Raw genomic sequence first — 11,519 nt, 5'->3', positions numbered from 1 at the left:
GGTAAATGGCCTTTGCCAAAAGATGATACAATGCTTCCACTGTTATCCAGTCATCCTCTGCTGAATGCGTGAAATCTCCACTAATCCAGATCCAGAGCGGTCAGGACTTCTGAAAGACGGTTCTTTGAAGTTACATGATATATTATCACTTTTCTTTCAGTGACTTCAGGGAAAAGGATAATATGATGTCCCTTTAATCTATATAGCACACTACCAAATATTCCTGCAGTCAATCCAAAGATGTAATTACAGTTCTGTTCTGAAATCACTAAGTCACTGGAACAAACATGTAATATCAGACCACTGACATCCATAATCCATGCAATCAACAGAAACCGTAGGCTCACTAATGCACTCCACTCATTGTGATTCCACTCAGGACACCTCGTAATTGACAAGTTACAGGAAAAGCATGTTATGTATGTTATTCTATATTAAATATGGATTACAATGATGTGAGTGAACATTTGTTCTTTGTGGCCTGTCATGTACATCAATTAACACCGTCAGCCTGTTTTCTTGAAGAGGATTTAATCTTAAGGAAGGGTGCATTTCAAAAGTGATATCTACACTTAAGAAACTCTTGACGCTGCAAGATAAGGAATGTAGGGAGGGTATTCTAGAAGGATCAAGTGCACTGCAGAACTACCTTTACCTATGTTTTCAGTATTGGATGGTAAAACCTTAATTGATATGACAAGGAATAGTTCAAATGTAAAGCGCAATGAAGAATTTGAAAATCCTGTTTATTGCATTTCAGTAAAGGTAACAAACCTAATAATAATATGAGTAAAACTATTGGATACCCAATAGTTCATTTTCACTTGTGTTTGCAAACTACTTTTTGTAATTCACTCAAAAGGTACCAAGCAAACTGTGAAATAATAATTCCTAATTTGGGTTGTTTTAAACTTGTACTTCACAAATATAAAACTGTATCTACACTAAACACAAATCGTGAATGAAATATTTCAGATGGAATGACACTTGGGAGTGGAACATAACTTTAGACACTAGTGAACAGCAGAACTTGGTCTCAAGTTCGAATGCATACTTTGAAGCAAAATTTGGTTGGGAGCACGACTAAAGGAAATGTAATGATGGACTGGAATGAAGCACCAGAAAATTCTGTTAAGAATTCAAGACTTTTGTGCTGTGACCTGAAATCCACCAGGAACAGAGCTGAGACTGTGAAAAGTAATTTCTTGTAGGATTTTAACCCGTCAGTCTGAGCAGAATGTGAATTGAAGTTCTAAAGGAGAATAGTACATGTGCCAAGCACTGCACCACCCAGTCCCCAGGCAAATTTTCATTTTGGTTACAGATTGTTCTGTACCTGTAATTGGAACTCTCTTTTAATGAGTTACTGTGGAAATAACATACACTTAGTCCACACCTTGTTCAAACAAATTTGTGGCATCATTCTTATTCTTCGTATTATTATCATTCTATTGCCCACCCGAAAATGTGTTGGTTACAAATATTATCCACCGTAAATACAATATCACAAATAGCAAATAAACCACATTTTGCCATCACATCAGATAGTCCAGTGAACGAATCCCTGGAACATAAAAATCAGGTCAATAAAACTAATATACACATTTGTAGCTACATGCTAGATCAAATGCAAGGATTATCACACAACTTCAAATAACTAGGAAAGAGAAAGAGAAATTAAATCTACCAGACAAAGAATTTCTCCTGGGATAACCTGGGAATGCTTATAACCTTAGCCCCTCTGCTCTCCTAGATGAAATAGATAAATGTGGAGGTTCAAAGAATGTAAAATATATTTTTACTTTTAAAAATGCACCCTTAAAAATCTACATTTCTAAAGCAGAATACAAAACAATTTGAGTTTTTTTAAATGCTTGCTTTACCTTTTTGAAGGTGTGTAATAGTTAAAAAAAGTAAAGTTTTTCAAGGCCAGTGGAAGATAGATTAAAATATCACTTAATTTAACTGGCAGCAAGTGAGCATTAATTCCCGATGAAGTCTAGCGTTGTAAAAACCCAATTTGAATTTGAAACGCATTACCCGCAGGGGATTTAGAGAAGCCAGGCTCTCCATAGATTCTACAGCACACAATTGAGATAGTACGTTATTCAGCAGATTCAGCATTAACTGACTGCTGAGAGATGATGAAAGCACTTAGAAGTTTGCTTCTCCGTACTCCACTCCAGTGAAATACTTGATGGGGACTGCAAGGCGTATGCTATAATAATTGCCACAATAATTGGCCATTAAAATCCAGATTAGGAAAGATTTGCAAAGAAGTTGGTACTTGAGTCAACTTGACTTGCTCTTTGATATTTCTCTTGCTCCTTTTTTTGGGACGAAGGAACTGGTTTTGATTCACTGCTTTTTAATGGAAAGATTGAGCTCAGAAACTTCACAAGATGATAATAGATGTTTGGATGAAGAAGGCCTTTTGGCCCATTTGATCACACCCTTCTGTCCTTCCATTAAAGCACCAATCTATTTCTTAAATGAGTCCCGTGTTCAATCACTCTTCCTTGTTACCTGTTCCAGCTGTTAGTTGCTCTCTGGAAAAATAATTACTGCAATTTTTTAAATAATAGCAATAACACTCCTTGTATTTGATATAGTGCCTCATCACATTGTCAAGGCATCTCAAAGCGCATCACAGAATATACTATATTTGACAACTCTGCCATTTGAATAGTCTTGGCCAAAAAACATTTACATAAAGGTGAGACCATTTAAACTTTTCACTAATGATACAATTTCCAAACAATTGCAAAAGACTTGCCGCCTACTACTGTATTATGTTGGGTCTGCATCCAATGTGGTTATTCTATAGAAAATCCATTCTATATAAAGCTTTCCTTTTATGCCTACCTACCTCTAATTTTCATGCCTTCATCCTGTCCATCTGGGACAGACTGGGCTGTGGATTTCTCCTTGATTCCTGTCACTGTTACTCCACATGGACCAGCTGTTCAGTAAGGCAGGGTGTGTTTCCCTCTGTCTAGGTTTCCTATATCTGAGATGCGATGCCTGATCTGGATATTCAACAGTGATACGATGAAACTGTTATTATGGAAATATGGCTAAGAGTAAAACCTTGATCCTTAGCAATGATCTGTAACAAAAGTTTACTAGACTGACCAACCTAATTGACCATATAGTACCTCTCATTGGTAATATGCCTTCTTGGCTACCTTTTATTTTTTAGATAGGTACCTAAAAAGGAAGAATTTGCAGGGCTACGGGGTAAGAGCGGGGGAGTGGGACTCGTTGGTAGCTCTTTCAAAGAGCTGGCACAGGCACGATGGGCTGAATGGCCTCCTTCTGTGCTGTATGATTCTATGAGAAACAACACTGTTCAGAAAAAATGAATGATATTCTACTTTAAACAGGTTTATTTCAAACAGTTGCTTAATGGAATCAGGACACAGTGTGCAGTGATATTATGGCTCTGTTTCTTTATAGGAGATGGGCATCATTTCCCCAATGCTGGATGACAGCTGCTACCCTGATTGAGATCAACTAACTCATCACAGGCTGGGATTCGCACAGTCAACCTTCTGGCGTGTTTGGCAATGCTTTTACCTCTGGGTAATCAGAGGAGTCTCAATTATTCTCTCTGTGTAGAAGTTTTAACTAATGTAGAACCTGATCTAAGCATCAATATTTATGGCAACTTAATTAATTACCATTGCTACCTTTCAGCCTTTTCTGATTAAACTGGTATTTCAGTTTTTCTTTCTAAAAAAAACAAATCTGCTTTGTGTTTTTACACAGTTATCACAATATTAACGCTTAGTCCCTCCTCTCTTAGTAGGTGGATAGCTTTTCTGGCCTCGGCTTAAGGCCTTACAAGCTGGCAAGCCTTTATCACCGTCTGGAATATCCATGGCGCCACTCAGCCCCCTCATACATATTCATGACCTTTTCTTCTGGTTTTCAGCCAAAATACTACAAGTGATCACCCTACTTATTAAAGCTACTTGGAGAACTGGGTGTTCTTCGAATGTCCCAGGACATCTGCCTGCTCTCACCTGGGTGCCAAATAGCAGAGGCACCTGCTGGTTATCCCTGCATTCTGGATCACAGGCATGTATGTGCCAATTTCTGCCTGTCCAACTGGATGGCTTATCTACAGTTAGCAAAGAAAGGTGAATTACACCTCTAGGTGGCTTCTACATTACTGTTTCCTGAATATAACTCATGTGATTGGCACTGCCCAAGGTTTTGATGTCTGCAAGGACTGAATGTGAAACATTTGTAAAGATCACATCAAATGCACTTTTTAAAGAAACGTAGCATTTAGCTGCAGTATAAATTCATTGTAAGGTCAGTGCCCCTTGAAAAACATTTATTGTGGGTTTCATTCTAACTTTATTTAGGGGACTGAGCATCTTGTTTCAGTTGGTCTGACACCTTCCACCTGCTTCAGTGGGATGATAGACACAATGGTGAGCTTAATGTGTCCTCCCCTGCATCACCACGTCAATTGGCAACAGATCAAAACCTGCAGGTTGAGGAGAAAACACAGCTGCAGGCTACTGCGGCCACCCACACACATAACAGTGGTCCCAGAGGAGTGGGAAGAGCCCTGATCCACATGTGATTAATTTTCATATGTTAAATTCCCGAATTAATCACAATATTTCATATTCTGCCACTAACAATTTCAAACCATGACTTATCGAGCCTTTAAAATAATTTTTTTTGTGAGCAGGCATTTGTTGATTACAACATATTTGGAGGAAAATTGAAGTGTGGGGCAACAGATCAAAGCCTACGACTGCTAACCCAGCCAATGACCTCTGCACTGCTGTACAAGGGAGTAACAGATCCCATTACTTTTCAATGGGTGTGGAAACTGACCTTTTACCTTCCATTGGGAATTGAAGAAAAATGTTGGAGCTGGTGAATATAACTCACTCTGTTAAGCCTTTATTTTCTGAAGGTTTTTTTAATGACTGTTGCATGGACAATATTTTGAGGATATTTAGATTCTCGTCCAACTTCACATCAATTCATGTCAGATGTCTACCACACAGCTTGATGTAAATATCACATTTTTTAAAAAAAAGTCTCTTTCATCATTAGGGGTAGAAATAAATGTTATGATACTTCATCTCACTTCGCCCCCTTCCCCAGTCTTACATTTTCACTGTGTTTTGAAATGATTACTCAAAATATCACTGTCCTTTTATGATCTACCTTATCTTCTTTTTGTCCACAAAATTTACAGTCAATTCACTTTACAATAGATATTCTGTGAAGCGCTTTGAGGTATCTCGAAGACATGATAAGGCACTATATCAAATGCAAAGATTATTATTATTTTCCAAAATGTCCTCCTTGTGCAGATACATCCTCACATCTGCACTGTTTACTCAACGGAAGCTGTACTACTCTACCTACTGCTCCTAGTGGACATTTGTGTGTTGGTAAGAAATGCTTTGCCTGCGAATGCAAGCTCGTTCCTTCAGTAGTAAGTTTGATTGAATCTTTGCATTAAAGGACTTTCTTTCATCCTCTTCCCATTTTCTTCAAAATCTGGGTGTGCTGGAACTCGCCGTGCTTTTATAGTCATCGAATTGCTGCCTCAATACATTAATAATACTGCATCAGACATTCTCCAAACTTGAGTAACAATGACGCGAATCCTTGCAAGCCCCAGCAAATCATGAAAGTCACTTGAAGTTGATGAGCCATTGTTTGAGGCTTAGCAAAAGTAGTTTGCAGAAGTCTTTCAACATTTCATTCCATTTCTCAGAGTTGATAAAAACAAATCAGGCCTACAGTGAATCGTATACTTGCATGATTTTTCATTTAAAAGCATATTTGGCTACCTGTCCTTTTCTTCACATCACGTGTCGTGTTGAATAATTCCTATTTTCTATCAACACCTCTCTTAGTGTGCATGTATATGCATGTGTATGTGAGCGTGAAAGGGGAAACTGAATTGTACTATTTGTTTTTCCAGTTACATAAGACCACATGAGGAAAAAATCTCTTGCGATTATTAAAAGAAATGTTAATGATGCAAACACTTTGCAATTTATTCTGGGGATGCTGCGAAAGTGGTTATGGTTCCTGCTGTATTTTCGATTCAATCGTAAAATATTCAGAATAGTCATCATATGGGAAATGGCATTTGTAGCAGTTTTTCATCATTTTATTGTGAAGATTGCAGACGACAACATTTGGAGCCCCACAACTTGTCACAAAGCAGGAGGTCAAATGTTTTTGAACGTGAATCTAAAGGCAAGTGAGATCGCAATCTCGAAGGGTGAGTAAGGGGGTAGATAAAGCATTATCCAACAAGGGCAAAGGGAAGAAAAGGTCAAGCTAGATTGTTTCATGTACCTCCTCGTGTCTTGATTCAGAAAGACACTGACAAGAACTTCTCCCTACTTTAGTCGGAGAATGATATCTGGCTCTGAGGAACCTCAACGCATGCATTGGCAATCATCAATAATCAAAGCAAATTTAGTCCACTTTCCTGCCAATTATAAACCAGAGCAAAATATTTCAGGATTAAATTAAATTTGAATAGAATAAAAAAAAGCTGAAGCTTGACAAATGTGGCAGGTTTATTACCTGAAAGAACTATAAGGTTTTATGAGAAGAAACATGAGAAACCGATTGAGTTCCAGGAAGCTATAAATTCTTCAGTAGCCATTGTAAATGATCCAAAGCATGACCAAAAAAAAATAATTTTCCTTTAATCATTATCACCAAATAAATATGCATACAAACGTTTCTAGAAAACGATGATTTGCTACCACGATAGTGAGTGCATCACAACTAGAATGCTGGTATTTGTTTTGAGATTTATATCTGCATAGTGTGTTACTCATATCCATAATAAAATTATTATTATCATTAAAAATTAATGAATTTTCAGCAATGTTGGAGTTGATACGAAATACAGACTATAGTTAGATAGCAAGGTGCAATTTCAAGGCCCAGTCACACATTTGGGATTATAAGATATAGATTTCACCTTGGTTTTCTACTGATGTGCGTCTACATGGCATATTCAAATGGAGTCCATTCAAATGGACTCAGTGGTTAGAGCACTCGCCCCGCAAGCAAGAGACCTGGGTTTGATTCCCAGGCAGGGCGAAATGTTGGGCAAGTTTCCTTACTCCACAAGCCTCTGTTTACCGAGCTGTAAGTAGGAACCCGATTGTTAGTCGATTGGCGGATCACTTTTCTGGGGTAATAATTCCTATTTTTAAAAAAAATTGGACACTCAATCCACTACTGTTTGTAAAACACTGCTGTGCGCAATTGGCTGCCGTGTTTCGCCCACAAAATATGAATTCAATGCACTTTACAGTATATTCTGCGAAGCGCTTTGAGACGTCTCGAAGACATGATAAGAGCGTTATATCAAATCCAAGGATTATTATTATATTATTATTGGCTTCTTGGGTAGCTTTGAATGTAATGGTTGGGCAGCGCCACTCACTGTGTGGCTGCAGCTATTTAAAGTGTGTTCTGAAGTTAGAGGCTGCCCCCAACAGGTAGTGAACCAACCTTCACGGGTTCTATCTTAAACAGTAGTTTGTGACAATGTTATAATAAGTGGAAAGGTTTCCTGTCTCCCAAACAAATATAAGTGTATATATTTACCTGCATCTACAGTTCAGCCTTAGCTGAAACTGACAAGTTCAGTGTGGTTTCATGTAGGTTGGTTTGAGTGGAACTATCGCTGAGTACAATAAATATTTTTTAACCGCAAAATACTAAATTCAGTCCAGAACGATAAGATGATAATCTTTTCAAGGTACTGGGTGAACATATTGACATGAAATAAATAGATAGTTTGAATACAGTTTCTAATGTTTTTCTAACATTTAAAAGTCCAACATAACTGCCTAGATAATAATTTGTATCAATCTAAGTTGGCAATGTCACAAGATCACAAGTTTAGTTTGAATGAAAAAGGCCCTTCAGTCCATCAAATCTCATCCCTCCAGAATACCCACCCGACTGTCCTCCCATCACAGCATCAAACTACTTGCTAATTACCCTTACTCAAAGAAGAAACAAAGATGTTCTCGCTGGTGAAGAACGTGGACCTCTGGGGGTGCTTATTTAGATTGTTTGGTTTGAGCAAACAACTTAGGTGTTAGGACAAAATGAGGGGCTTCACTTTGAATTTGGTTCCAGGATTCTACCACGTGTGAAATGCGCTATATAGATACAAGTTGTTGTTGTTGTAATTCTTGACCTAGTGCTCAATTTTGACATTGAGTAATTGACCTTGATGAGTATGAAAATTCATCAGAAAACATAAATAATAAAGATTAGTGTAAATAAGTTGTAAAGTTATGATTTGGTAGCGTTGACTGTCTGAAGAGTGCAAAATGTCAACCAAGAGTACAGAATGAATTTTGTTGCCTGATTCAAAACTTCTATCCTAAATTTCTAAATCCTATTTCTCGATAACTACAGGGGATAAACATATTAATATTTATAAAGACGCCATTGCTGTGCTCACATCACCTAATAAATGAATACATGATCTAGATTGGATGTACATTTGGCTGCACAGTGGAAGCCTGTTTTGGGAATACTGCCTACCCTCAGTGAACTGCTGCCAACAAATCGTTTCTGTTCAACAGGTATTGCAGAATGTTTAGGAAATTAATTACTGTCTGAGTAAATGAACGCTCCCATTATGAGGTTACCCAATAAATGACACTTGCTTTAACTGCATTTTGAAATGGTTTTGAGCAGCACTTTTGGGGCTGCCGAGGCATCTGTGCATATGAAACTCAGCCCACTTGCAGTGACCAACTATCTGATGCCAAATCTGGACCTATTATTACATTAAAAAACTAAGCAGACACTCAACATACAACTAAAAACTTGCTTAAAACCAATTCTTTTTTAAACTTAATGGTTCAAATGGAATTGTCCGTAGCAAAATTTGTGTTGATAGCATATGTTCCATTCTGAAATCGACTCCCATGGTGTGAAATCAGATTCACACCATGATCTAAAAAACTTTTTTATACCTAACTTTTAGTGGAAAGTCAAAATCAAACCTGCATTGAAACAAGTCTAAGAGGACAGTATAAATAGGTGATCTGACATTTGTGCAGCTTGGCATTGATGTTTGATGGTTCCGATAAAAGCCTTTTCTCTGTAGGGCCTTATCCACATGGAAGAACTAGAGAGTACCCAATACGTTGCTATTCCACCTCATTGCCAAACCAGCTCATTTCCTTTGAGATTGACTGTGCTCCAGCATTCTGTCACAATCCTGTTTAGTCTCAATTTAACCAATAGTCTCTGAACATTAGACAACATTAGCACCCGTTAACTAGTTGTCAAACTAGTCAACAGGATTCCTATTCATAAAACAGACAGTGGGAGAGAAATTCCTCTTGCTGTTAGAAGTAATATCTTTGACATCATGTACTTAGAATTAAATTGCAAATTGTCAAAGTTACTTCATTCCATTCAGCCCTTGAACGAGGAGGGAGGGGGAGGGAGGTGGGGTGTAGATGGGGAATGAGCCTTAATTTTGCCAATTGTCATTTTCCTGTTGGTTGTCCCAACTATTCTGTGGTGGATACAGTATAACATGGTAGCCTTGTCGGTAGAGGGTGTGTGTTCATCAAAAATGTTGAGCAGGTTTTCTCTCAGTTCTCCACTTTGTTCTAGACTTCCTTTCCAGCACATAGCAAAAACCTGACTGACCTCATTCTACATTTTGCAAGTAGTCAGTTTGCTTTTCTTAGTGAAATTGTTACTACAAAAGTGAGCAATGCAACTTCCCTTCTGCTTAATGATAGTTTCAGATATGTTCAGCCGAGGAGCGAGAGGGAACATACTCAGTGTTTTGAGGGTGAGTTTAGGACGGACAAGTATTTCTTGCACAGAAGATAATCAACAGCTGAAATTGATTGGTAAGAGGATTAAAAAACAAAAGCTTAATGCTGTTAAAGGAGGACCATAAAAATGCTATTTAATAAATAATCCTTGCATTTGATATAGAGCTTTTCATGTCTTCTAGATGTCTCAAAGCGCTTCACTGTAAAGTGAATTGACTTGGCGAAACGCAGCAGCCGATTGCACACAGCAGTGTCCCACAAGCAGTCGTGGATTGAAGTTCTAAATGAATGCGCTTTACTTCAAATGGAAGAGCCTTGACAGATGCAATAATGTTTTGCTCTGCACTATGTCATGTTGATTGCATTTACTGGATGTGCCAAATGTTGTAACTATTAGATACTCAGAAACCAGAATACACGCAGATTCTTTTGTTCTGCACTTCAAAAAGCCAGCAAAGACTCTCAGTGTTTTACCAATGAATATTTGTAGAGTACAGGCTACCTGTGTAAATCTTCACATTCAAACTGTGAGCCATTAAGATTTTAAACTACATACTTCAAGCAGTCTTTTATAATTCTCATCCACGAGGATTAGAAAAGGAAACCTACTCTGTTATCTACCTTTCACAATAGTTTAAAGCCCCGTGCAAATGATTCAGAATTTGTGCTTGTGCTGCAACAATTCCAATGTTCTTTTCACCAATTTATCCTAGGATCTGCACATACTTCCTCTAATAGTGTGGAGCCTGTGACAAAATACTTATATATATTTTACACGTGACTGTGGCATGAATCCAGCTAGTGATCATAAGCATGGTCGAAGAGTAATCTGAATAAGGGGCAGGAAGGGGCAAAGTGGAGGATTGAGGGAGGGAGCCCCAAAGTTTCAGGCCGCCGATGGTGGAGCGGAGGGATCGAGGGACAAGCAGGAAGCTAGAGCCGGGCAAGTGGAGTGGCGGGTGGTGGATTGGAGAAATAGGGAGGTGCCAGGGTGTGAAGGAATTTGTAGATGAGTGTGAGGATCTTGAAGTCAATCCGTTCTGTGTTACAGGTGCTTGTGGAGCCTGAGAAGAATTGGTGTCACGGGGGAACAGAGTTTAGTATACAGATGGCAGAGTTTAATTATTTGGATTTTGCGGATAGTGGAGCTGGGGAGGGCATTGGAATATTCAAGACGAGAAGTGACTGAAGCATGGATGAGGTTTACGACTGTGTTGGGTGTGAGGTACAGGTGGGAAATTTGACGAGGTAAAAGAAAACAGTGCTGGTCGGGACCAGATGAGGGTAGCGAGGGCAGCTGGTGATTGAACCTGATGCTTACGTTACGCAAACAAGGTTCTGATTGCTTTAAGTCATCTCTTCAGTACAGAAATGGTTCCTCGATCTTTAACTGAGTTATGTTAAGTTTCCTGACAGGTTCGGGGAATTTCCAACATTTCAGCGCATCATAGAAAACGTAGAGAAGATCATAAGGTAAAGGAGGAATCTCCCTGACCTTTTTCCTCTGGTATTTTACTTTCCAGGTAATTCAGAGTATTTATTATCAATCTATGCTATGTATCTATTCTTGAAATTCAGTACCTTTCTTATGGAAATTACACAATTCAAAGATTAGGCAGTCTTTCCTTTCAAATTACGATGTTAGCAATTTAACTAACACCATAATATTTTACCTTGGTT

Source organism: Callorhinchus milii, unplaced genomic scaffold (genome assembly GCF_018977255.1).
Source record: "Callorhinchus milii isolate IMCB2004 unplaced genomic scaffold, IMCB_Cmil_1.0 Scaffold11, whole genome shotgun sequence".
Taxonomy (NCBI): Eukaryota; Metazoa; Chordata; class Chondrichthyes; order Chimaeriformes; family Callorhinchidae; genus Callorhinchus; species Callorhinchus milii.
This window is presented reverse-complemented; position numbering follows the sequence as displayed.